Source organism: Aotus nancymaae, unplaced genomic scaffold (genome assembly GCF_030222135.1).
Source record: "Aotus nancymaae isolate 86718 unplaced genomic scaffold, 86718_ANA_hifiasm-v0.15.2.pri h1tg000032l_0, whole genome shotgun sequence".
NCBI lineage: Eukaryota > Metazoa > Chordata > Mammalia > Primates > Aotidae > Aotus > Aotus nancymaae.
In genome coordinates this window covers 7,048,638-7,075,935 of record NW_026988445.1, presented here as the reverse complement: position 1 = coordinate 7,075,935, position 27,298 = coordinate 7,048,638, and the positions used below count along the sequence as shown (strand labels likewise).

General features: G+C 36.3%; 1 long non-coding RNA gene across 1 annotated transcript in view; it reads left to right on the top strand.

Moving 5' to 3' along the window:
• LOC135277471 (uncharacterized) overlaps nucleotides 1-27,298 on the top strand; it is a 433,990-nt gene that overhangs the window by 325,867 nt on the left and 80,825 nt on the right. The window contains exon 3 of the long non-coding RNA XR_010345074.1: nucleotides 6,174-6,272. This is a non-coding gene — a long non-coding RNA (uncharacterized LOC135277471). The remainder of the gene's footprint in view (nucleotides 1-6,173; nucleotides 6,273-27,298) is intronic.

Below are 27,298 nucleotides of genomic sequence, written 5' to 3'. Positions count from 1 at the left end.
CTATCCCTCTTCTAGCTCCTACTCCCCAACAGGCCCAGTGTGTGATGTTCCCCTCCCTGTGTCCATGTGTTCTCATTGTTCAACTCCCACTTATGAATGAGAATATGCAGTGTTTGGTTTTCTGTTCCTGTGTTAGTTGCTGAGAATGATGGTTTCCAGTTTCATCTGTGTCCCTCCAAAGGACATGAGACTCATCCTTTTTAATGACTGCATAGTGTTCCATGGCATATATGTGCCACATTTTCTTTATCCAGATTATCATTTATGGACATTTGGGTTGGTTCCAAGTCTTTGCTATTGTGAATAGTGCTGCAACAAACATACATGTGCATGTGACTTTATAGTAGAATGATTTATAATCCTTTGGGTATATACCCAGTAATACGATTGCTGGGTCAAATGGTATTTCTGGTTCTGGTATTTCTAGATCCTTGAGGAATCACCACACTGTATTCCACAATGGTTGAACTAATTTACACTCCCATCAATAGTGTAAAAGTGTTTCTATTTCTTCACATCCTCTCCAGCATCTGTTGTTTCCTGACTTTTTAATGATTGCCATTCTACCTGGTGTGAGATGGTATCTCATTGTGGTTTTGATTTGCATTTCTCTAATGACCAACGATGATGAGCTTTTTTTCATATGTTTTTTGGCTGCATAATTTCCATTACAGAGAAGAATTAGAAGATTCCATTGTAAAACTGAAATTTTTTTATCCTTGCTCAAACTTGTTGCCAGAGTTAGTTGATTTGGGATACAATATTGATGCAATCCTCTCACTTGCTTTTTCCCTGCTTGTGCTTTCTTCTACCTTTCCCAGACTTAACGTCCATCATTTTCCAGTTTCCTTGTTGGATCGTTGTTTCTCAAGGTTGCTTTCTTCTCTAGCGTCCCAGACCCTCCACACATTAGCCATCCTCTCAACAGAACCAGTCACTTCTACCTGCTTTTCCACCAACTTCTGCTCAATTTTGATTCATTCTAATCATTTCCCACCTCATTCCCTGTCCCCAGATTGTGAAAGATAACTGCTTAACCCTGGAAATATGCCTCTAAATGCACAGACCCCAGTGCTGTGGACCCTCTGCGCCACTCAACAGTCCTTGCATCTTTCTCTAGCCATTCTCCTTTGCCATTTCTTCATTGTTAGGTTTCAAATCCTTCATGCTCCTCTTTAAGTTCCTAGATCTTTTCTCTCAGTAAATGCTACTATGTTCTATTGAAGTCCTAGGCTTAAACATCTAAGTTTATTGCTTCTATGCCTATTAAATCATCATTTCCTCTGTTCCTGCCATGACCTGACTTTTTTATTTATCCCCCACAGTTTCCAACAGAAAGGGACCCCTCTCCTTGTCAAGACTTGTCTTTCCATCTGTACACCTACTTCCTTCCCTATTCCCTATAAAACTGAGGCATGTCCATTGGTTATCTTCTCTCTATTGTTTTCCCTTCATTCACTTTGCTGATGCTTTCTGCACCATTTATAAATATGCTGGTCTCCTCTATAAAATAAAAATTCATAAAATTTGTGCTGTACTAGCTACTGCCTTAAGCTTTACTTCCATTCCAATCTCAGCTTACATAAAGAACAATCTACACTGACTGTTTCCTTCTTAGCTTCCTTTTGCTCTCTGTAATTTAATTTTTTTAAAAATTATACAAGTACCTATGTGGAAAGTGCATAAATCTTAAATGTACAGCTTGATGAATTTTCACAAACAAATCTGCACCAGCACCTGCAAAGTCCCATTTACAGCTACTTTACAGTCACTAGCACTCAACATTCACCCTCTTTTAAAATCAGTTCTTTTTAATCTTTTTTAAAGTATAAAACATATGAATACAGAAAACTGAGTAAAATATAAATTTATAATTTAATGTAATAATATAAAGTGAAAGATGAGTAACTAGCTTTCAGATGCAGAAATGAGATAATGTCAGCTTCCCAGAAGCAATTAAACCCTTCTCACTCTACCATCCGCTTTCTAATCTCAAGCTGTGTGTGTGTGTGTGTGTGTGTGTGTGTGTGTGTGTGTGTGTGTATCAGGGAGGGGACCTCAATACATTACTTGAATTTTTTAGTAATCATTTTCTGCTTAACACTGTAACTGCCTATGTATTTAACCCTAAATAATATAATTTCATTCATTCTTTATATAAATGGAATCACATGCTGCATATATTGGGGGATCCGGCTCTTGTTGCTCAATAAAAATTATATTTAAAGATTTATCTGTTTTTGGGTGAAGGACTGATGTATCCTTTTTTTCTGCATGATAGCCTGTACCTACTACTTTAGGTTACCCCTAGCAATGAAGAAGTTTACTGGTTACTCCACAGTCTTACCATTTGTTGTTATCAGATTTTCTTTTATAATTTTGCCAGACTAACTTGGATTTGCTTTCTTATGAAGACTCTGTTCAAGCTCTTCCTCTATGTTTTATGGGTTTGCTTTTTTTCACTCAGTTTTTACCTATAGGTTTATCATACTTCTTTATATATTCCAAATATGACCCTTCTGCCAAATATATGTATTATAAGTATTTTTATTCTGTAGCTTGACATTTTACTGTAGGCTATGCTTCAACAAACCACTTTTTCATATTTTAATGTCATGAATGTATTTATTTTTTGCTTTATGATCTATAGATTTTGTGTCTTGTTTGCAATATCTTCTGCCTCCAGATCATGAAGGTATCCCCTTGTATTATCTTCTAAAAATTTTTATATTCAGCTATGTAACCTGCTTACAGCTCCCTATTACACATGTGTAACAGATTGCAACCTTTGCCACTCATATGACTATCTGATTTTACCAACATTGCTTCTGAAAGACTGTCATTTCCCCAGCTGCCTGCAGGGCCACCTTTGTCATATACTAAGATCTGTACATGTTTGGGTCCACTTCTTAACTTTCTATTTCATTTCATCCAACTATTTCTATATTCCTGTACCAACATCACACTATCTTAATTACTATAGCTCTATAAATCTCCATGTCTACAATGCAAGACTGTCTCTCACCCATACTTTCTTCTTCAAATATGCCTTGTTTATTCTTGGCTGTTTGCAAAATTGGTTAGAATAATTCCTAATCTACTTGCTTGATACTTTTGATGTTAACGTAAGTCTTTCTTCTTAAAATTATTTTTTGATAGCATATAGAAAATGATTGTTTTTATATACTGTTGATATACCTAGCAAGCTTGATTAAATCTCTCATTAATGAACTAGAATTTTTTTTATTTTGATGTACATATTATATCGTATGTGGGTAATAATACCTTTGTTTCTTTCTTTCCAATCTTTATACTTCTTTTCCTTGCTTTACTAAAATGTTTAGGACCTACAGTTCAATATAAGTCCTGATATAGGGTAGTGTATTAGTCCATTCTCACGCTGCTATAAAGAACTACCTGAGATTAGGTAATTTATGAAGAAAAGAGGTTTAATTGACTCACAGTTACATAGGCTGTACAGGAAGTATGGCTGGGGAGGCCCCAGGAAACTTACAATCATTGCGAAAGGTGAAGGGGAAGTGAGCACATCTTCACATGGCTGGTAGGAGAGAGATAGAAAATGAAGGGGAGGTGCAACATACATTCAAACCACCAGATTTTATGAGAACTCTATCACAAGACAGCAGTAGGGGGATGGTGCTAAACCATTAGAAACAACCCCGTGAGCCAATCATCTCCTATCAGGTCCTACCTCTAACACTGGGGATTACAATTCAAGATGAGATTTAGGTGGGGACACAGAACCAAACCATATCAGGTAGTGTTGTTTTAAATCTTAAATTTTGGGGTGGTTTATTACACAGAAATACATTATGAAAGTTTTTTTTCTTTCTGTTTTTTCAGTGTTTACTTTGGAAATTCAAATGTGCATCTTTAACTTACTGTAATCCGTAACTTTGACATCCAACCAGGAAAATAAGAACTATAGAATACTTTACTTTAAGTCCATTTACTCACCTTTCCAAAGTATGCTGTTATTATGGTGTATTTTAATCATTTTAAAATTCAAGCAATCAGTATTATTACTGTTTTTATATAGTCAATTTAAAGTTCCCTGCATATTTATAAATCTCTCTTTTCTTAGTTTTTCTGGTAATTTGGACATCTCTTTGAGATCATTTTCTTTTACTTGAAATATGTGCTTTAGAATTTTCCTTTGGGTAGATATGTTAATGTCAAACTTACTGTTTTTGCTCATCTAAACATGTTTATTTTATTTGATTTTTGATGGATTTTTTTTCTGGGCAGAGAATTCTAAATTGGTAGCTCTTTTCTTTCAGAAAATATATCATTGTAATAATTTCTAACTTATTTTTCCTAAGTCATTTCTTTGTCTAGTTGTTGCTTCTTTGAAGGTAAAGAGGGCTTTTTTTTCTCTCTTACTGGTTTATAGATTTCTGTTTTCTCCTTGTCTTTAATATTTTGAAATTTCAGTAGCAAAAGAATACATATGGGCTTTTCTTTGTTTATTGTGCTTGAGATTTATTTATCTATAGATGTGCATCTTTCTTTAGATATGAAAAGTTCTCAGCCATTATCTTAAAAAATATTGTTTCTGCCCTTTGGTTCTCTCCTCTCTTTTTGGGATTCTGATTAAGCTTATGTTATCATTTCTCACTTTATTCTACTCATAGTTCCACAGGTTGTACAGGAGGCTGTATAGAAAAGAGTGTGTTGCTGTTTTCTAAAACATCAGTGCTGCTTTCTAAAACATTTTGTCTGACCTACCTTTCAGTTCACCAATTCTTTCTTTTGCCGTGTCTATTCTCCTATTAAACTTGTCCATTTAGTTTTAAATTTTAGTTATATATTTTTTAATTCTGGAAAGTATATTTGTTGGTCTATTATGTTATTTTATAGTTGAGTTCTCTGCAGACGTATTTAATCTTTTAAAAACACTTAATTTTTTGTTTTCATCTGGTAATTTCAATATCTGAATACTTGCGTCTTGAACTCCTGACCTCAGGTGATCCACCCACCTTGGCCTCCCAAAGTGCTAGGATTACAGGCGTAAGCCACCGCGCCTGGCAATATCTGAATATTTGCAAGTCTGCTTCTATTATTTTGTATCTTTACAGTGGCCCCCATTTATCAAGTATAAATTCCTTGTGTTCTTATCTTCACTGTGTGTTACATGTTTTACATAAAATAATAATTTATAGAAATAATTATTGAGACCTACAATATCTGAATATTTATCCAGATATAGTTTGCTATTGTTCCTGCCAGATTGCTGGATCTCTTACAGTTTGGGATCACTTCCAATCAAGGTCTAAAGGTTTTCCTTTTCCGTTTCCTTTTTTTTTTTTTAAGAGATGGGGTCTCACTTTTTCACCCAGGCTGGAGTTCAGTGGTGCCATCAAAGCTCACTGCAGCCTCGAACTCCTGGACTCAAGTGATCCTCCCACTTCAGCTTCCTGAGTAGATAGGACCACAAGTGTGATCCACCACAGATGATAACTATTATTATTATTATTTTGTGGAGATGAAGACTTACTATGTTGCCAAAATGGATCTCTAATTCCTAGCCTCAAGCAATCCTTCCATCCTCCCACCTCAGCCTCCCCAAATGCTAGGATCACAGGCATGAACCATTGTACTTGACCCTCCAAAGGATTTTAAATGATTCATGGGGATATTCGGTTAACTCTTATCTTACTGTAAGGTTATAGTCCTTTGATTCTTCTTTGTGGGTGGGTGGGTGAAAGGTGTCTTCTGCTTTTCTCTCCTTATCACCTGGTAAGGCTATCAAGATTAAAAATAAAATGATCAGGTTCTGCAAATGCTCTCAGAATAAACTAGCTTAAGTATTCATTTTTGTAGTTATTTTTTCTTCACTTTGGACTAACATTTCCTTACCTGGCCTCTTGAATTATTTTTAAAAATATTCAGATGTTTTTGAACACATATTTTGTTATTGTTTCTTTCCAGTGAAAGAAATAAACCAAATGGCTTACTATTCACTCTTCATGATAGGTGATATACTCATTTCTAAAGGCTAAATTTGATATTGACAAATTGCCCTGCAAAGTGAATGTACAAATTTACACTCTCACTAGTAATGTATGAGAGTGCCTCTTTGTCCTCATCCTCATCTATATGGTATATTATCACACTTTTGATAATATACACACTTGTTCTCTTTTGCACAGGCTCCCAGCCACGTGATGCTATCCGCCATATTACGATGCAGCATGAGACCATCGCCAGATGCAGCCACCCAGTATGGAAACTTCTCAGTCTCCAGAACTGTGAGGCAAACTTCTTTATTAAAATACATTATCCAGTCTCAGGTACTCTTTTATAGCAACAGAAAATGAAATAAGATCTGTTACGTTTTCCTGCTGTATCATCTGTCTTCTGATTTTCTTTATGATAGTTTGGAAGGATAAACTGCCTTTTTTGTAGCTGAATTTATCAATGTGATTTTTTTAGTCTTCGTGTCACACACATAAAGGTCTTTTATACTCTGAAATTACAAACTGATTTATTTCTCCATTACTTTTATGATTTTATATTTTTTACAGTTGACTCTTCAATTTTCTTGAATTTAGTTTCAGTGATAAAATGTGAATCCATTATTGTCTAGATGGCTTCCCCATTGTCTAACCACCATTTACTGAATTATCCATCTTTTCCCCCAAAGATGTATGAAATATATTATATGACTATTTCTGGACTTCCTAGTTTGTTCCATTTACATGTCTGTCTGCTTATGTGCCAACACTGCCTCATATTACTGTTAAACATTTTAATCATTTTAAAATATCTTTTGTGCTATTCTTTTATCAAAAATACTCTTCTGAATTTTCCTTTTAAAAATTTCCATATGAACTTTAAAACTAATTCCACAGAAAAATTCCTTGTTATTTTTATTGGAATCAAGTTTTATTTATAGATTAATTTTGAGAGAATTTATCGTTTTATGATGTTAGATTTTCCTATTCAAAAATATGATATGCTTTTCTATTTGTCTAAGACTTCCTTTCTCCACTGGTAGCATTTTAACATTTTCTTCATACAGATTTTATGTGTTTCTTGTTAAGTATATTCTTTACTACTTTAAAGAGACTTTTTTTCTTAAAGGGACTACATATTACAGCAATTAAAGCCATAGCCTATGGATTAAGACTCCCTAAATTTAAATTATAGTTCTAAAACTTACGAGCTGTAGAAACATGAGCAAGTTAATTAAATGCTTTGCCTCCATTTCTTCATTTGTACTACAAGCCTGTGAAAGCTCTCAGAAGAATGCCTAGTGCATAATGAGCATTCATGATTAACTCATAGTTACTATTGTAGATGATTGTCTTTTTTCCATAAATCTTCCAACTTTTTATTGTTTATATAAGTAGAAACTATTGGTATCTGGATATACTTATTTTGTATCTAGTCAGCTTATTAAATTCTCATTGTTTGGCAATCATTCTCCCAGCCAATTTTCTCAGTACTGTATATAATCAGATGTGTTTCAAATAATGGTATTTTATTTCCTTCTATCTAATTTTTATATTCCATTTTTTCTCATTATTATTTACATTGGCTAGCATTTCCAGAGAGATATTTAAAACTTTAAAAGATTTAAATAATAATTACAATCTTTCTTCTCTTTGATTCTAAGACTGTAGTGTCTCCTAGTTACCTGCTTATAGTTCTAAGCAGACTTTTTTCATATCCTTTGCTGGATTTTCTTCCTATAGATGTCCTTATATCTAGAAACTCTTGTTTCTAGATATTTTCTTTGTCCTTGACTTCTCACTGTACACATCATACCAGAATAATTCCTCAATTAATACTCAGATTATAATGACTCACAAAATTACATATCCATCCTATATATATTTCCTGCAACTCTAAGTCCATATATTCACTTCCCATTGGGTTTTTCCATCAGAATATCTCATAAATACTTAATAGCAACATGTTCAAAATGGAGCTCACTTTTATTGACCCTCCTGTACATTCTCTCTCTCTGCTTTATGGTAACCACATAAATATAGTAACTAGAGCCAAACACAGGCCTTATTCTCAATTCATTCCTCTTGCCATACCTTACGCCCATTAAACATTAAGTCTTGTGGAATATCTCTCAAGATCATTGCTTATGCTCTAGCTGAAGTTTCTGATTTTCTTTCACAGCAACTATTGTCACAGTCATATAACTGACTTCCTGATAGGGTGACCAACTGTCTTGATTTCCCTAAGATTTGCAGTTTTCCTGGGATGCATGGCTTTTATTAATGAAACCAGAAAAGTTTTACACAAAACAAGATAACTTTGTCACCCAGCATCCTGGCCTCCAGCATCACCCAACTTCTAGTAATCGGAAGTCAGATGTATGTTATGGAACTTCCCCCCTCAAAAAGTGTACAGGCACGCAAGTTTTGCATTTAATTAGAGAAATTTAACAGATCTGAATCTATAGGTCAATTGATCACAGTTTTGAAATATTTAAATTTTAGTTTTTAACTAATCTTCTGTATGGCTTTCAGAGTGATCTATTTAAAACCACAAATTTGACAATGGTATTATTATTCTAAACATTCTCCATTGGCTTTCCGTTGTCTATAAACATTAAATTCTGCAGAATATGTAAAATATACTTTATGATCCAAGACTTGCTTTCATTTATCATTGTATCTCCAAGAGTTTTCTCATACCTTCACTATTGTCCTAGTGAATGACTGACGGTTTCCTGAAGGTGCCGTGTTGCTCCTTTATGTGATATACAATGCCTCTTTCACCATCGCCATATCTGCCTAAGAATACTCACTCTGTTTTAGGAAACTCATTCAAGGATCTTCTTTTCTCTGAAACATTTTCCTCCAAAATCATTTCAAACAATTTGTCCTGCCTTTTTCTGTCTTATGACTGGAGTTGATGCACACTTCTAACACTTGTCATGTACTGAAATTGCCTTTTACAACCCATTCTCTGCAAATATACCAAGTTTGAAGAACAGAGGCAGTATAGTATCTTACCCTACTTTATATCCTTAACATTTAGCACGATGCCTAGCACATTCTAGATTATCAATAAATGATTGTTAAATGAATTTATGAATGAATGTGGCAGGAATACAAGAATCACCTTACTACTCATGGATAGATCATTAACAGTGATAATTTACACCTCATTGCCTAACATTGTGTGTACTTTTAATAAAGATTGCATAAATTAACAAAATGTCACCATTACCAACTTTCTCATTAAAATAGGGGTATGTGACACCGTTATTAGAATTCTACATAGTAGGAATAAAAAATGCAATACTGAACTATTGCTGCTTTATACATTGCAGCTGAGCCTTCCCTAGAGGTCTGATTTGACATTGGCTCAGAAAGCCAATCTAACATAGTTTGCAAGAGAGACTAGGAAATATCATAGCGAGTAACAAGAAAGTAATTTCCAGTACCAAAGAATTACATTATACAGGCATATAAAATTCATCTTTGCAATAATCTGCTGACTTTCCCTTTTGTTCAAAATTCAAGCCCTTAAAAATTGTTCACAGAGTGTTTTTAACATTTTGAAGCCTGCTTTTTATACCATTTTAAAAGCAAAGTAAACATGTATGAGTGAAGGTACCTAATTTTGTACGTGTTTTTAATAAAAATTACACTACCTTAATTAGGCCTATGATTTCCAATGCATTTTAACACACAATTAATCAAATGCAAATAAAACTAAATTTGCAACCATTTTAACACACAGTTAATCAAATGCAAATAAAACTAAATTTGCAACCATTGAATTTTGCTGAGCTCAGAGTGTACTTTGCAGTTTCATTCAGGTGAGTACTGGTATGCTACAGGATTGAGCTCTACACTGTGTTGCTCTTTGTTGTTTGTCTACATCTCTAAAATTCTAACAAAAGAAGTTGGAAGGTAAATTAGCTAATGAACAGTCCAGTTTTATTCCATGATGAGACATGTCTAGCTTCAGGTGAGGGTTGGCAGTGCAGAGGATGAGGACTTGAATATGCATAGGAGTCACTGGAAAATAGTCACTGCCTATCAGAATGGGAAGCAAATGAGAAATTGGTGTTCTCAAAAAAAGTTGAGAAGAAATAAGCTACTATTTGTCAAATAGAAGTCAGCAAGATACAGATTAAGAAATTCAATTAAAGAGGTCACAGATTAAGATGCAAGAAGACGTTTGGGATCAAAGACACAAAAAGATCTGATAGGTAAAAGGATGATTATGCCATAAGAATAAAATTATTATCTGGAATGTCAATGGACTAAACTTCAATCTTTACTTTCTGCTGTGCTCCACAAGTTCAAGAGTCATAGGGAAAGCCTACAAACTCCATGGTCCACTTAGCATTAAAGTCCTCTCTCCAAGTTGGGACAGGCTTCAAGCTGGCAGCCTGTAAGTGGGAAAGGGGATATGGGTGGCTTTACCTCCTCCTCTTCCTGCTCACCTCATTCTGTACTTGCTAGTTCTTTTCTTCTTTTTAGTATTGTAAGAGAAGGGAAATGAGGACAAGGAATAAGCCGATTTTTACTGAGCTGGATGGCTTCATGTTCTCTCTCTTTTTCTGTCTGGAAGCTGGTTAAAATGTAGACTTGGGAGATAGCTTTGTTAACTCCTTCTTATGTGTGGTTTTGTGGGCTATTTGGGGTTTTGCTCTTCTGCTGACTCACCTGCAACCATACATCCCATCTGATGATACATCTCTAACCTTTCTGCTGAATTTGGCTCACCTCACCTGTCAACCATTTGGTTCAAGAACCATTCAGACTCTCTCTCCCATGACACTGCCATTTTGTACAGGAAAACACTTAAGGCTTCCTGACAAACTCTGAGAAGTGGACTGAATCTCATCCTACAATACCATTGTCCACCAACAGAGCATTTGGCTGGTAGAAAACAGACTCCAATCTCCTAATTAAGCTTTCTCTTGCATAGATCAGACAACAGTCTTCTGTCTCTCAGTGGCAAGAAACATTTACCATGAATCTCTGAATATATCCATTGAGGTCTTTCTTTATATGTTTGGAGGAAAAGGTAGTATCCACCATGTTTCTTTCACTGGCAGATGAGGACTCCAGCACAGCATCTGCTCTCTCTGAAGAGGTCTACACTAACACGCTTCTGAAATCTTTTCTCTGTTCCATGTTTACATTCTTGAATTTGTTGAGTGTTTCAGGAAAATAAAACAGGTCCTTGGAGTCATTTTCTTTGTAATTTTGTATGCACTGACAGAGATGATCCAACTTACACTCACTCTGGTGTCCTGATAGTTATCAAAAAGGGTTACATTCTAAATTGCTACTTCTTATCGTTCTGTAGCCAGCAGTTCTAAACCCTGACTACAAATGAGAATCACCAGCAAAGCTTTTTAAAAGTGTGGATGCCTGCTACTCCTTTTCTCAGGCTGAAATTCTGATTTAATTGGCCTGGTTGAATATTTGTATTATTTTAAAAGCTCAAATAATGATTTTAATGTGCAACAAGGGCTGAGAACAACTAATACAAACAAATGGCGACTTATTGCTTCAACCAACATCTTTGGATGGAATAGTTTGTGCTAAAATTTTTCTCTGTGTTTATAGACACAGCCTAATCACTCTAAAAACTGTTCCTAATAAATTAGTTTAAAAAATACATCCCAAGTTCTCATAAGAACTCATTGTGACTATTTATAGAAGGATTCATTTTTGTGCCAAATTTAAACTCATTTGGTTGATATATTTTAAACTATCTTTATTTAAACAAAGTTGAAATCATGCTTTAGTTGTCCATCAATTGTGTGTGTGTATGTATATATATATACCTATTAGTGTTCCCATATATGAATATTTCTTCTCTGTTGAATAACTAATGCATATAAATTTTCTTATGAGTCTTATCCGCTTATAGCTTTATAGAAAAGAAACCAGGAAGAGGGGAAAAGCTGAAGAAAATAATCATTTCTCTTGGGGGAAAAAAAGCAATCCCATCTGAAGAAAAAAATAACACATGAAATAATTGAAAAAAGCACATTTCCATCAATTCTGTCACGTTTAAGATGAATTTTCCAAAGAGAGTAAGATGGTCTCCTGACATTCTTATTCCAGGAAGTCTTTCAGATTTTCCACAAAGTCTTTCCTACATTTAAAATTAAATGGTTCCCATGTACAGAGCTGAGACTGATTGTCTAGTATTATCCCACCTTAAGTGCCAAGTGCCTTTAATGTCCAATTTTAACTTTAAGAGGAAATAAAATCCATTGATTATTTTTCCCAGCAGGGCTGATAACTCTCAAACATCATTAAAATTGAAAAAATAAGTTTAATAAGCCTGTTTCTCTGCTCCCTGGAGCTAAAAACTTCAAAATTTTATCCCTCAAATTCTACATTTAGGGATTTATTCTACAGATGTTATCAGGCTTATAAACAAGTGTGTGTGTGTATATGTGCATGTGTGTGTGCATGCACACATGCATGCGTGTGTGTGCCGACACACAAACTGATTTATTAAAACATTTTCAGAATAACAAAGAATGTGAAACAAACTAAATATCAATGAGAAAACAGTTAAATGAGTGATAGTAAAGCTGTTAAACACATTGACATTAATTTATGTGTACTGATAAGGAAAAATTTGTAAGACACATTGTTAAGTTTACAATGAAAGAAGTATATTCAATATATTTAGTGTGTAGGTCAAAAATATATAAGGAGTATATAAATATGTTTCTGTGCAGATATAAAATTTCTGAAAGAATAAGCAAAAAAACATTAACAATAGCTCCCCTAAGGAGTGTGTCTATGATATGGTCTGGGAAGGACACTTACTTTTCACTACATAGCTTCTTAAACTTTGAATATTTTATCATGTACATGATACAGCTCTCATTTTTTTTTAAAAAAGCTGCTCTATTACAATATGAGTAGCAAATGGTTTTAAGCTACCCTTAATACCTTATTTTCCTCTGGAACTAATTTACCTTGCATAGCTGAAATTTTGTATCCTTTTACCAACACCTCACCATTTCCCCTTCCCCTTAACTCCTGACAACTACCATTATACTCTATGCTTCTATGTATTTGACTAGTTTAGATTCGACATCTAAAATGAAATGATGCAGTATTTTATTTTCTATGTCTGGCTTATTTTACTTAAGACCATGTCTTCCAGATTCATTCATGTTGTCAGAAATAGCAAGATTTCCTTGTTATGGTTGAATAGTATTCCATTGTATATACACCCCATTTTATTTGTCCATTCATACATCAATGAATACTTAAGTTGTTTCTATATTTCGGCTATTGTGAATAATGCTGCAATTAACATGAAGGACAGATATCTCTTTAGCATGCTGATTTCAAATCCTTTGAACATATACAGAAATGGGATTAATGTATCAAATAGTAATTCTATCTTTAATTTCTTTAAGAAATGTCATATTGATTTCCATAGAGACTGTACTGATTTAAGTTTTTGCCAACAATGTACAGGGTTCCTTTGTCTCCACTTACTCACCAATACTTGTGTCCTTTTTTTTTTTTTTTTTGATAATAGTCATCTTAACAGGTGAAAAGCGAAATCTCATTGTGGTTTTGATTTGCATTTCCCTAATGATTAGTGATGTTGAGCACCTTTTCATATACCTGTTGGTAATTTGTATGTCTTCTTTGGAGAAATGTCTATTCAGCCCCCTTGAGCATTTTAAATCAGGTTATTTGATTTTTTGCTATTGAGTTATAAGAGTTATATATTTTGGATATTAATCCTTTATTGGATATATGATCTGCAGATATTTTCTCCCTTTACATATGTTGACTTGGCATTTTGTTGTGAAGATTTTTAATTTGATGTAATTCCTTTTGTCTATTTTTTTGCTTTTGTTGCCTGTGCTTCTGGGCTCATAGCCAAGAAATCACTGACTAGGTCAAGGTCTGGAAGCTCTTCCCTGTATTTTCTTCTAAGAGTATTATCACTTCAGGTTTTACATGTAAGTTTTTAATTTCATCTTGCATTGATTTTTGTATATGGTGTGAGATAATTTTTAATTCATTATTTTGCATGTACATCACTTATTGAGGATACCATCTTTTCCCCATTATATATTTTTGGCACCCATACTGAGAATCAGCCAACCATATATGCATGAAAGTATCTTGGAGCTATTTTGTTCCATTGACCTCTATGTATATTTTTATGCCAGTACCATATCCTGGTGCTTGCTATAGCTTTATAATGTGCTTTCAAATCAGGGAATATGATGAATCCAGTTTTGTTCTTTTTTTCCAAATTGCTTTCCCTGTCCAGGGTCATTTTGTGGTTCCAAATAAATTTTAGGATTGTTTTATTTCTGTAAAAAATGACATTGGGATTTTGATAGGAATTATGTTGAATCTGTAGATTGTTTTGAGAAGTATGGACATTTTAACAATCAATTTTTCTAGTATATGAATACAAAATGTCTTTCCAATTATTTGTGTCTTTTTACATTTCTTTTACCAATATTTTATAATTTTCAGCCTATAAGTCTTTCATATTTTTGGTCAAATTTATTTCTAAGTATTTTCCTCTTTGTGATGCTATCATAAATAACATTACCTTTTTAATTTCCCTTCTGTTGTTAGTGTAAACATTTAGTGACTTTAAGGCAAGTTTATCTCCATGTTTATACATTGCATCCACACATTTATTCTAAAAGATTCAATAAATATTTCCTGAGGGCTATTCAGTTATTGTTAACTGAACAACCACTAATTTCTATTGCTTTCACTGTAATCTCTGGAAAAAAAGTGTCCCAAGAAAAGTCCAACCATTTTATTTCATTTGCTTATTCTTTATTCATTCATTCACACAATTAAGTTCAATTTAATAAATACCTATCTTGTACCACATAAACTTGTATAAGAAGGTTGGCGCATACTTTCTCTATAACAGCACAATAATCACAATAAAGACAAATGCTAAGATGTCCATCAAGCCAACCTGACACAGTATCAAAAGGATAGGTCAGGAGACAATGTTTCTATGGGCAGCACATGACTGCACTGTGTTCTTTCTTGGAAAAGTAAAAGAATGAGTTCATTCACATATTAACTTATTTATTAAAGATTTATTATTTTAATTTTCTGCAAGCACCATCCTATGGGCTTTCTCAGAATTTAAAGTTATGCAAGATAGAGGACGATCCAAGATGGCCAAATAGGAACAGCTCTGGATTGCAGTTCCCAGCAAAAACGCAGAGGGTGAGTGATCACTGCATTTCCAAACGAATTTTTACTGCCCACAGACCATGACATTCTTGGGCAAAAAAGCACCATGAGTCTCCAGCACAGCTGTTTCTGCCAGCGCAGCGGGTCTCCACACAAAAACTCACACAAATCTAGGCACCGTTTCAACTGGCGACTGGAACACCTGGGAGACAGAGTCATCCGTTCAACTGAAAAAAAAAGGGGGCTGAAACAGTGAACCAGGTGATCTGGCTCAGCCAGTCCCACCCCAACAAAGACAAGCAATCTGAAACGCTCTGGAATGAGAGTTTCACAGCAAGCACAGCTGGACCAGGGATGGTCCAGCTCTGTGGGGGGAAGGGCGCCTGCCATTACAGAGACAGTCCGCCATTACTGAGGCAGACCACCATTACCGAGGCAGTTCTAACTATACCCCTATAAACAAAACTGCCAGGAAGTTCACCCAGCAGCTGGGCAGAGCCCACAGCAGCTCAGCAACACCTCTGCTGGCAGACTGTGACTAGGCTATCTCCTCACTGGGCAGGGCATCTCTGAAAAAAGGCAGAAGCACTACAGGAACTTATAAATAAAGCCTCACCTTCTTGGGACAGAGCACCTGGGAAAAAAAGGCAGTTATGTGTTCTGCTGCAGCAGACTTAAATGTACCTGCCCAGCAGCTCTGAACGGAACAACGGAGTTCACAGCTCAGCACTTGAGCTCCTATAAGGGACAGACTGTCTCCTCAAGCAGCTCCCCAACCCTCGTATATCAAGAGACACCTCATAAAGGAGAGCTCAGGCAGACATCTGACGGGTACCTTCTGAGACAAAGATAACAGAAGAAGAAACTGGCAGCAAACCTTACTCTTCTGCAGCCACTGCAGGTGATTCACAGGCAAGCAGGGTCTGGAATAGACCTCCAGCAGTCCTACAGCAAAGGGGCCTGACTGTTAGAAGGAAAACTAAGAAACAGAAAGAAATAACTTCATCGTCAATAAAAAGGACGTCCAGCGACCCCATCTGAAAAGCCACCAGCTACAAAGACCAGGTAGATAAATCCACAAAGATGGGAAGAAACCAGTGCAAAAAGGATGAAAACACCCAAAACCAGATCACTTCTCCTCCTCCAAGGGACCACAACTCCTCACCAGCAAGGGAACAAGGCTGGATGGAGAATGAGTCTGATGAATTGACAGAAACAGGCTTCAGAAGATGGGTAATAACAAACATCTCTGAGCTAAAAGAACATGTTCTAACACAATGCAAAGAAACTAAGAACCTTGAAAAAAGGTTTGACGAAATGCTAACAAAAATAAACAGCTTAGAGAGGAATATAAATGAATTGATGGAGCTGAAAAACACAACACGAGAACTTCACAAAGCATACACAAGTTTAAATAGCCGAATAGACCAAGCAGAAGAAAGTATATCAGAGATTGAAGATAAACTCAATGAAATAAAATGAGAGGGCAAGATGAGAGAAAAAAGATTAAAAAGAAATGAACAAAACCTCCAAGAAATATGGGATTATGTGAAAAGACCTAATCTGCGTTTTATAGGTGTACCTGAATGTGATGGAGAGAATGAATCCAGGCTGGAAAACAGTCTTCAGGATATTATCCAGGAGAACTTCCCCAACCTAGAAAGGCAGGCCAATATTCAAGTCCAGGAAATACAGAGAACACCACAAAGATATTCCGCAAGAAGAGCAACCCCAAGGCACATAATCGTCAGATTCACCAGGGTTGAAATGAAGGAAAAAATGCTAAGGGCAGCCAGAGAGAAAGGTTGGGTTACCCACAAAGGGAATCCCATCAGACTCACAGCAGATCTCTCAGCAGAAACCCTACAAGCCAGAAGAGAGTAGGTGCCAATATTCAACATCCTTAAAGAAAAGAACTTTCAACCTAGAATTTCATATCCAGTCAAACTAAGCTTCTTAAGCGAAGGAGAAATAAAATCCTTTACAAACAAGCAATTGTTCAGAGATTTCATCACCACCAGGCATGCTTTAGAAGAGCCCCTGAAAGAGGCACTAAACATAGAAAGGAACAACCAGTACCAGCCACTCCAAAAATGTACCAAATGGTAAAGAGCATTAACACAATGAAGAAACTGCATGAACTAATGGGCAAAACAGCCAGCTAGCATCAAAGTGGCAGGATCAAATTCACACATAACAATATTAACCCTAAATGTAAATGGACTAAATGCCCCAATCAAAAGACACAGACTGGCAAATTGGATAAAAAGTCAAAACCCATCAATGTGCTGTATTCAGGAAACCCATCTCACATGCAAGGATACACAAAGGCTCAAAATAAAGGGATGGAGGAAGATTTACCAAGCAAATGGAAAGCAAAAAAAAAAGGGGGAATTGCAATCCTAGTCTCTGATAAAATAGACTTTGAACCAACAAAGATCAAAAGAGACAAAGAAGAGCACTGCATAATGGTAAAAGGATCAATGCAACAAGAAGAGCTGACGATCCTAAATATATATGCACCCAATACAGGAGCATGCAGGTACATAAAGCAAATTCTTAATGACCTACAAATAGACTTAGACTCCCACACAATAATAGTGGGAGACTTTAACACTCCACTGTCAATATTAGACAGATCAATGAGACAGAAACTTAACAAGGTTATACAGGACTTGAACTCAGATCTGGACCAAGTAGACCTAATAGACATTTACAGAACTCTCCACCCCAAATCCATAGAATATACATTCTTCTCAGCACCACATCACACCTACTCTAAAATTGACCACATAATTGGAAGTAAATGACTCCTCAGCAAATGCAGAAGAACGGAAATCATAACAAATAGTCTCTCAGACCACAGTGCAATCAAATTAGAACTCAGAATTCAGAAACTAACTCAGAACCACACAACTTCATGGAAACTGAACAACTGGCTCTTGAATGTTGACTGGATAAACAAGGAAATGAAGGCAGAAATAAAGATGTTCTTCAGAACCAACAAGAACGAAGGCACAACATACCAGAATCTCTGGGACACATTTAAAGCCGTGTCTAGAGGAAAATTTATAGCCATAAATGCCCACATGAGAAGCAATGAAAGATCTAAAATCGACACCCTATCATCAACACTGAAAGAGCTAGAGTAGCAAGATCAAAAAAACTCAAAACCTAGCAGAAGACAAGAAATAACTAAGAACAGAGCAGAACTGAAGGAGATAGAGACAAAAAAACTCTTCAAAAAATCAATAAATCCAGGAGCTGGTTTTTGAAAAGATCAACAAAATAGACCACTAGCCATATTAATAAAAAAGAAAAGAGAGAATAATCAAATAGATGCAATAAAAAACGATAAAGGGGATATCACCACCGATTCCACAGAAATACAAACCACCATCAGAGATTACTACAAACGACTCTATGCACATAAACCAGTAAGCCTGGAAGAAATGGATAAATTCCTGGACACTTGCACCCTCCCAATCCTAAACCAGGAAGAAGTAAAAACCCTGAATAGACCAATAACAAGGGCTGAAGTTGAGGCAGCAATTAATAGCCTACCAACCAAAAAAGGCCCAGATCCACATGGGTTCACAGCTGAATTCTACCAGCCATACAAAGAGGAGTTGGTATCACTCCTTCTGAAACTATTACAAACAATCCAAAAAGAGGGAATCCTTCCCAGATCATTTTATGAGACCAACATCATCCTGATGCCAAAACCCGGCAGAGACTCAACAAGGAAAGAAAACTTCAGGCCAATATCGATGATGAACATAGATGCAAAAATCGTCAATAAAGTACTGGCAAACTGATTGTAACAGCACATCAAAAAGCTTATCCATCCTGATCAAGTAGGTTTCATCCCAGAGATGCAAGGCTGGTTCAACATATGCAAGTCTATAAACATAATTCACCACATAAACAGAACCAAAGACAAAAACCACATGATTATCTCAATAGATGCAGAGAAGGTCTTCAACAAAATTCAACAGCCCTTTATGCTAAAAACTCTGAATAAACTAGGTATCGACGGAACGTATCTCAAAATAATAAAAGCTATTTATCACAAACCCACAGCCAATATCATACTGAATGGGCAAAAACTGGAAGCATTCCCTTTGAAACTTCACAGAAGGCATAGCAGGAATTATTTTTTTAATATTACAAAGAAGAAGTCAAATCTTTTGATTCTCTCAAGATTTTGAGAGAATAATGTCTTGCTCAAAATGGCAGAGGGAAGAGTAGAAACCAGTGTGCCTTTTGCTACACACACCATATTCTTTCTCAGTCATCCCTGCATTTTAGTGTAAAAGTAACAGGGAGGTAGGAGGTGGGACTTAACTCCAAGATGAGGCTTGAACACTGAACCAACTTGAGGACTAGCTAAAACAGTACTATTGCCATGGCAACAATCAGAAGTTACTGCCCCTTTCCATGGCAACAACCCAGCAACCTAGAAGTTACCACGCTTTTCCTATCAATTTCTGCATAAACCATCCGTTAATTTGCATATAATGAAAAGTAGGTATAAATGTGATTGTAAAACTGCCTCTGAACTGCTACTCTGGGCATACTGCCTATGGGCTATCCTTGCTTTACAAGGAGCGGTATCTCTGCTGCTGCTGCACACTGTGACTTCAATAAAAGTTGCTGTTTAACATCACAGGCTCGTTCTTGAATTCTTTCCTGGGTGAAGCCAAAAGCCCTCCCAGGATAAGCCCCGATTTTAGGTCTTACCTGCCCTGAATCAATTGGACCTGCAGTTGGCTGGTTAATTGAAAGAGCCTGATAAGGAGAGAATCGTGAAAGTAATGCATATATATCCTTCACTGCTTATTTGAATTTAATGAATGTATATTTATGTGCCCATCTTTTTTTTTAAATAGACCCATGGCTTTTGTGTGTGTGTGTGTGTGTGTGTGCACATGCACATGGGCTACCTAATAGAAGCTCACATAGTCTCATATACTCACACCCATAATGTATTATTCCATGATTCAACAAGTTTGGTTTCTTTAAAGTGAGGCCAAAATTACAGAGACACACAAAGCAATCTGAGCCCAGAATCCTTAAAGATGTTTAGAATCTTTTCCTATCTTTTACAGTCAACTTGCCTGCACCCAATTTAACAGAAATATTAGAAACTAAAACTCTCTTTGGAGGCTCACATTTTATTGCTTTGTATGCTGCATAATTACAGGAACAAGGAAAGTAGATAGAAACACAGTTGGAAACAAGCACAACTGACATTGGGTAAGCCTACAATGCAATGGTGCAAACAGAAGTGTTGGGGGGAACATAAAGCTGTGAACTGTGGGTGTTGGTTCACATGATTTACGTTAAATGAAACTCAGTTCAAAGAACTATCATAGTAGGCAAACAACAAGTTGCCTTCAAAGTGTGTTTGAGTACATCTTGCACTGGCTGAGGCAACACTGTAGACTCTGTAAGTGGTTATTAAGCTACATCCACAACATTTACCAATTTACCAGCACTAAGGTAGAACAACACATTTTAAGTGGGTAATCTCCTTACATGTTTCACTTAGGAAGTATGCTACAGAGACAGCATTCTTTATGTAGATTTTGAGTGGTTGCTGAATTGTAAATGTAACTTGATCTATATTTCTATACTCAATTATAAATACTTAAGATTCCTAAATTATGGATTATCTATTGAAATAAAAGTAATAATGACAACACTTCCCAACTTCAATTGTTTCAAAGAAGACTATCTCCCTACGTCTCAACATATGGCTTATTTCATGGTTTATGTTCAATACATATTTGCTGAAACTATGAATTAAAAGTCATCTTGGAATATAAAAAATCTGATTGGTTGAAGCTTTTAAAGGTAGATCATTCTTCTTATATGTAAAGACCCCTGTTCAGTCAGTTGTGTTAAATGCAGCATTGTAGAAAGAATAACTTTATTAAGTGGGAGATGTGTTAGGGAAGGTAAATGCTTGTTTAGATCATTAAGAAAGATTTCCAATCATTAGATAAATCCAAATAAAAACCACAGTGAGATACCATCTGACACCAGTCAGAATTTTTATTTTTAAAAAGTCAAAAAATAACAGCTGCTGGCAGGGTTGCAGAGAAAAGAGAATGCTTATCCTGTGCTGGTGGGAGTGTAAACTAGTTCAGCCACTGTGAAAAACAGTGTGGTGATTCCTCAAAGAACTAAAAACGGAATTACCATTCCACTCAGCAATCTGATTATTGGGTATATACCCCAAAGAATATAAATCGTTCTACCATAAAGATGCATGCATGTGTTATGTTCATTACAGCACTATTCATAAGAGCAAAAACATGGTATCAACTTGAATGCCCATCAGTGGTAGACTGGATAAAGAAAACGTGGTACATATATACTATGGAATATTATAAAGCCACAGGAAATAATGAGATCATCTCCTTTATAGCAACATGGATGGAGCTGGAGACCATTATCCTTAGCAAATTAATTCAGGAACAGAAAACTAAAGATCACATGTTCTCATTTATAAATGGGAACTAAATAACAAGAGCACATGAACACAAAGCGTAGAACAGACATGGGGCCCTACTTGAGGATACAGGGTGGGAAGAGAGAGAGGATCAGGAAAAAAAATACCTATTAGGTACTATACTTACTACCTGGAAGATGAAATAATCTGTACAGCAAACCCCCATGACACAAATTTACCCTTACAACCGACCTGCACATATACCCCTGAGCCTAAAAATTTTAAAAGAAAATATGAACTTTACTCATCATAGAATTATCTAAATACTTTGACCCAGGACTAAAGGATTGGCAAAATATCCTCATTTGTTTTTTTGTCTGTGTGTGTATAAGGAACATCAGCATAATTGCTAATTCAAGACTGTCCTTATTTGTTAAGCTTTTGGGTCACAGCTTTCCATGGAAAGTTGAATGGTCTGTCTTATCATCATGGTTTCCATGTCCCTTTAGTTCAGAGGCAGAAGGAGGGTGTTTGTTTTTTTCCCCAAAATCCTTTTGCAGACTAAAGCTACTCTCATTTTCACAGCCAAGCGCTTTTTAATAATAATTCTTGTTTGGAACCATTTTAGTTACATTTACTTGAGTCAAAATTTTGTGATTTCTCTAAGGAGTGAAAAATCTAAGCACTCTTATGGGACATTTAAGGAAAACATTTTCTGCCTTTATGCTAAATGAGATTTAAGTGAATAATTCAAATAGAAATAAAAGACCATGTATAGAAAAATGATAAATTCACTCCATGAAATGCTTTGACACTTTCTCTCTTGTCTTTTTCTTCTCTTCTTTTTCTTTTTTTTTTCTTCCCCTTGCTTTTTCATTTCTTCTTCCTTGCCTTTTTTAATCTTTTTTTTCTGGCAAAGCTTTGTCTGGAGTGATGACCAAGCTGCCACAGCCAAAATGGTTCTCAATGACTGAGCTAGATTGAGAATTGGAACAAAAATAGGAAGAGAAGATGAAGACAAGAGATCAGGAGCTGGGCATGTTCTCAAAAAGAAGAGAGGAGGAACACAGCATGAAGGCAGCAAGATCAGCATGCTTGTAGTCAGCAGATTTGGGATGGCTGGATTACACTTGTGTGTACAGGCCCGGTGATTATTGGGTGGGTAAATCTTAGGATAGGTTATGCAAAATAAGGATGAATTCACCCTTTCTCTCACTGTTCTTTCATTGTTTTGTTACCGTACTTATTCCTTCATTTCTTTTTTTTCTTCTCTTATTGTATTTTCTTCATGAAGATATCCATAAACATGAAGATTAAAAATATTTAGGTGCAGAAAGTGTCTGTCATTTCCATACCTTGTGATTTTTTTTTTCATCTCAAGTGGTTATTGTTTTTGAGGGAATGTATTCTCTTTCCGGGTCCACAAAGGGGCATAGTTTTAAGGGCAAGAACTTCCTAGCACCATGCCCTGCTCCCATCTCTCTTTATCCGGAGATTTAACGGTCTCTGTTTTAACTTTCGCGGAAGCGAGAAGAATCAAAAGTCAATCACTCCAGTGGAAGTTTTAAGGAACTCCTTTCATTGGCTAGTGGTCTTGGAGAAGCTGGGGGTTCCTCCCAGGTTAAAAGTCCCCTTCTTCCAACCCCTTTGGACTCCACGTTTGGATCCCCTTCCATGAACACTCCCTTCATGGAAGCCACCTTTCTCTCTCCTGGATTTCCCCTCTGGAGTCCCCTTTCACACTCTCTCGTGGAAGCCTGTCTTTCGCTCCTAAACTCCCTCTCTCTCTCAATTCTCTTCCACTCAGTGTGGAAGCTGCTTTCCTCTCCTGGATTCCATCTTTCTGGATTCTCTCACTCAGTGTGAGAGGAGCTTTCCTTCTCTGGTTTTTCCCCTTCTGGGAACCCTTATCACCGTGTGAGAGCAGCTTTTCTTTCTCTCACTCAGTGTGAGAGTTAGCTGTTTCTTTCTCTCTTCTTCTCTTTTTTCTTTTTCTCTATCTAGATAAATCACTTTTCTGCCAAAGTTTTTTGAGTCTGGTATTTACGAGCACACCTGCCGTGGTCCCAAGAATCTTGGAGAACGTCCTCTTGGGGGAGCTGAGGGCTCCCCTGCACCCCAAAACCCCAACACTTTGACATTGCTAAGTGCACTAGAGAAATAAAAGTGAAGAAAACACTGTGGAGGTGCTTTTATGCTAGGAGTGAGACTAGCAGGCAAAGGAATCATGAGAGCTTGATGTGATATATGGCATAAAAGGTACCATGGAAATGTGATGGCAGACCAGAAGGTGAATATCTGTTCATGGAAATTTTGAAGTAACAAGGAGAGGAATGGAGTTCCAACTGGCAACAAGGGGAACTCTGGGGACTTCCATGTACCTAGAGGGAAGGCCCAGGTCTGGCTGGGGGGTTCTCCTAAATCAGTGCTGGCATGGACTGATCATGTACAAGTGGGAGAGGAAAGTATATAATGGTTGGAGCAATCAAGTCAATTTTATCTATGGAACAGCCTCTCATAGTATTCTGATAATTACTTGGACTATGTCACACACCTGAACATTATCTACAGTTTCTGTCCCAATATAACAATATTTCAGGTAGACTGCTATATACAATATCACACAATTGATAGATTATGAGTTATAGATGTAATCTCGTTTGTAGTTTGAAATATTAGCTTGACCGCAGTATTTATGGATTTGATATGGCAAGACCAAAAGGAGAAAAAAACCAATGAGAAGGCTATTAAAATGGTCAAGGACCCACACCCCAGCCACCAAAAAAATGCTGAGGCCTTGAACTATGATGAGGGCTGTAAAGATGGAGAGAAAAGCATATGTAGCAAGCAGATGCTGGTAGACTGTCTTTGTCCATTATGGCAACAATCTATAACAAAATACTTTAGACTGGGTCATTTATAAACAGCACAAATTTATTTCATGTATTCATAGAGGCTTAGAAGTTCAAGATTGATGCACCTGCAGATCCAGTGTCTGGTGAGGACGTATTATTCATAGATACTGCCTTCTAGCTCTGTACTCACATGACAGGCAGCGCAAACAAGCTTCCTCAGGACCCTTTTATTAGGGCACTAATCCCATCCATTGGGGTGGAATCCTCATGACCTAATCACCTCCTAAAGGCCTCTCTGTTTAATATTATTACCTTGGGGTTAGATTTCAACATACGAATTTGGAGTGGGGGGACATATTCACAAAATAATCATGATTCTGGTGATTATTTTGATGTGAAAATTGAGGGAAAAGAAACAAAATAATAAATATTATTATATAGGAATATATATGACCCCATGCCATCTTAATATGCAGTAATCTCCAAGTATGCAAATTCTAAATAAATCTCCAGTCTTTATAGTTTCAACCTACATAAATATCCTTTTATTTATAATATGCTAGGTTTGGTAGTTACTCTGGGAAACACAGACTTTTAAAAAAATGTATACTTTGAATACATCAAGTAAAGCCATTGTTACTATTTTTTTTTTTTTTTTTTTTTTTTGGAGATGGAGTTTCGCTCTTGTTACCCAGGCTGGAGTGCAATGGCGCAATCTCGGCTCACCACAACCTCCGCCTCCTGGGTTCAGGCAATTCTCCTGCCTCAGCCTCCTGAGTAGCTGGGATTACAGGCACGCGCCACCATGCCCAGCTAATTTTTTGTATTTTTAGTAGAGACAGGGTTTCACCATGTTGACCAGGTTGGTCTTGATCTCTTGACCTCGTGATCCACCCGCCTCGGCCTCCCAAAGTGCTGGGATTACAGGCGTGAGCCACCGCACCCGACCTGTTACTATTTTTAAAAGCAACTTAACTTTAATGGCGAAAAGTGGAGATTGACATGAATATGCTTATATTGAGACAATGACCGCTGCCTTGAGTATGTAAAGCTTGGTCTTCACCTCATGGTCAACATCTGCAATTCTTCAGAATTGACCATGTCACACATTCCAAGTAACCAAGCCCCAGAATTCTAAAGAATTTAGCTGAGGGTACATGTGATGCACTAAATTATGTCCACCCAAGATGCATATGTTGAAATCCTAACCCCAAATATGTCTGAATGTGATTTGAAAACAGCGTCCATAAAGAGATGATTTAGATAAAATGAGATCATGAAGATGAGCCCTTCTCCAATATGACTGATGTCCTTATAAGAAGAAATTTGGGCACAAGTAGTTACAGAGAAATGACCATGTGAAGCACAGTGGGAAGACAGCCATTTAAGCCAAGGAGAGAGGTCCTCAGAAGAAAGCCATCCTGCCAACACCTTGATCTTGGACTTTTAGCCTCCAGGGCTGTAAGAACATAAATTTCTATTGTTTAGGCCACTCAGTTTGTGGTGCATTGTTACAGCAGCTCTAGCAAACAAATATAGTGCACAGCGCATAGATGGTCTAGACTCGTCTGGCACTCTTGCTAGTCTGACTCCAAAACCTGTGTTCTTCTTACTTTAGTCTTCAAAGAGCTTTAACTGAGCCTCTCTCTATCCCCTACCCAAGAGAAGAGTGACTATTGGCTGAATCATCATGGCTTCCACTCTAATTAAGGGATGTGTAGCGCCAAGAGTTTTCCATCCAGTAGATGATCCACTACTCGACACTGATTATGATCTCTTAATTTATGATGACAATGATTAGGGCAGAGACAAAGTTTTTTAAGTGCTATACTATATTAGGGGAATAAAAAGAGAATTGCAGTGTTTCAGAGCTTTGGAACTCTAGCTTTCATAGATGACTGAGGACTTATTTAAATCTAAGAATGGCATTTTTTGATTGCTTTACTGATAAAGAGAGAAAAAGCTTTGTAATGAACTAAAGGAAGAAAGGAACTAGCTAAGTTATTTATTAACTTAAACCACATCAATTTGGCTAACCCTGAGGTTCTTCTACTATGCATTGCATGTTATATTTCTTATATAGACACAGGATTTTTGCATTCTTTTATCACGATGTGATGATTTTGCCTAACTGTGGAAGTTTCTACAGTACAAATCAATTTATTCTATTTGTTCAGAACTTCTAAGACTTCCTTTGTAATATGTGAATTTCCTATAACCTAGAATTTATAAAGCAAACCAAATGTCACCTCCATACTTTTCCCATTTTCAGAACCCTATTCTACTAGAATAATTATTTTATAATAGTTTTTTAAGAATTATCAGGTAAATCACTTTACAGAGATATTTATGAAAGTCTTTTTTACTTGGTTTGGGTGAACATCTATTTTCTCATTTATTAAAGAATGCAATGTTAAAGGAAATTATACTTTCATCGTACCTTATCAATTTCTTACCATGTTTGATCTATGACAGTGTCCTTGTCCTGTGAAGAATTCATATATTTTTATCTTCATTTCTCAATAAGAAAGTTAAAATTTTAATTATCTATTTTATAAAGGGTATTTGAGATTGTTGCTAAATATCTTTCTGTTCCTTCCTTTTCATGCTCAGTACCTGGTCCAGAATCTTATCACCCATTTCTAGATTGTTGCTATAGTTCTGCAAGCTGTTCCTTTGCCTCTAGTGGCTTCCCCAATCCAAGTCATCCTACACATTGTTGCCAGATTCTTACTTCTAAACTAGATCTTTGTGTTAACTTCCCCATGCAGAAAGCACCCATAGTTTCCCATTAACTA